Raw genomic sequence first — 2,009 nt, 5'->3', positions numbered from 1 at the left:
TTGCTGTGGCTAAAACTTCCAAAACAATGTTGAATAATAGTGGTGAGAGTGGGCAACCTTGTCTTGTTCCTGATCTTAGTGGAAATGCTTTCAGTTTTTCACCATTGAGGATGATGTTTGCTGTGGGCTTGTCATATATGGCCTTTATTATGTTGAGGAAAGTTCCCTCTATGCCTACTTTCTGCAGGGTTTTTATCATAAATGGGTGTTGAATTTTGTCAAAAGCTTTCTCTGCATCTATTGAGATGATCATATGGTTTTTCTCCTTCAATTTGTTAATATGGTTTATCACATTGATAGATTTGCGTATATTGAAGAATCCTTGCATTCCTGGAATAAACCCCACTTGATCATGGTGTATGATCCTTTTAATGTGCTGTTGGATTCTGTTTGCTAGTATTTTGTTGAGGATTTTTGCATCTATGTTCATCAGTGATATTGGCCTGTAGTTTTCTTTCTTTGTGACATCCTTGTCTGGTTTTGGTATCAAGGTGATGGTGGCCTCGTAGAAGGAGTTAGGGAGTGGTCCTCCCTCTGCTATATTTTGGAAGAGTTTGAGAAGGATAGGTGTTAGCTCTTCTCTAAATGTTTGATAGAATTCGCCTGTGAAGCCATCTGGTCCTGGGCTTTTCTTTGTTGGAAGATTTTTAATCACAGTTTCAATTTCAGTGCTTGTGATTGGTCTGTTCATATTTTCTATTTCTTCCTGATTCAGTCTTGGCAGGTTGTGCATTTCTAAGAATTTGTCCATTTCTTCCAGATTGTCCATTTTATTGGCATAGAGTTGCTTGTAGTAATCTCTCATGATCTCTTTTATCTCTGCAGTGTCAGTTGTTACCTCTCCTTTTTCATTTCTAATTCTATTGATTTGAGTCTTCTCCCTTTTTTTCTTGATGAGTCTGGCTAGTGGTTTATCTATTTTGTTTATCTTCTCAAAGAACCAGCTTTTAGTTTTATTGATCTTTGCTATTGTTTCCTTCATTTCTTTTTCATTTATTTCTGATCTGATTTTTATGATTTCTTTCCTTCTGGTAGCTTTGGGGTTTTTTTGTTCTTCTTTCTCTAATTGCTTGAGGTGCAAGGTTAGGTTGTTTATTCGAGATGTTTCCTGCTTCTTAAGGTGGGCTTGTATTGCTATAAACTTCCCCCTTAGAACTGCTTTTGCTGCATCCCACAGGTTTTGGGTCGTTGTGTCTCCATTGTCATTTGTTTCTAGGTATTTTTTGATTTCCTCTTTGATTTCTTCAGTGATCTCTTCATTATTAAGTAGTGTATTGTTTAGCCTCCATGTGTTTGTATTTTTTACAGATCTTTTCCTGTAATTGATATCTAGTCTCATGGCGTTGTGGTCAGAAAAGATACTTGATACAATTTCAATTTTCTTAAATTTACCAAGGCTTGATTTGTGACCTAAGATATGATCTATCCTGGAGAATGTTCCATGAGCACTTGAGAAAAATGTGTATTCTGTTGTTTTTGGATGGAGTGTCCTATAAATATCAATTAAGTCCATCTTGTTTAATGTATCATTTAAAGCTTGAGTTTCCTTATTTATTTTCATTTTGGATGATCTGTCCATGGGTGAAAGTGGGGTGTTTAAGTCCCCTACTATGAATGTGTTACTGTCGATTTCCCCTTTTATGGCTGTTAGTATTTGCCTTATGTATTGAGGTGCTCCTATGTTGGGTGCATAAATATTTACAATTGTTATATCTTCTTCTTGGATCGATCCCTTGATCATTATGTAGTGTCCTTCTTTGTCTCTTTTAATAGTCCTTATTTTAAAGTCTATTTTGTCTGATATGAGAATTGCTACTCCAGCTTTCTTTTGGCTTCCATTTGCATGGAATATCTTTTTCCATCCCCTTACTTTCAGTCTGTATGTGTCTCTAGGTCTGAAGTGGGTCTCTTGTAGACAGCATATATAAGGGTTTTGTTTTTGTATCCATTCAGCTAATCTGTGTCTTTTGGTGGGAGCATTTAGTCCATTTACATTTAAGGTAATTATC

The sequence above is a fragment of the Globicephala melas genome, chromosome X (assembly GCF_963455315.2).
Source record: "Globicephala melas chromosome X, mGloMel1.2, whole genome shotgun sequence".
Taxonomy (NCBI): Eukaryota; Metazoa; Chordata; class Mammalia; order Artiodactyla; family Delphinidae; genus Globicephala; species Globicephala melas.
This window is presented reverse-complemented; position numbering follows the sequence as displayed.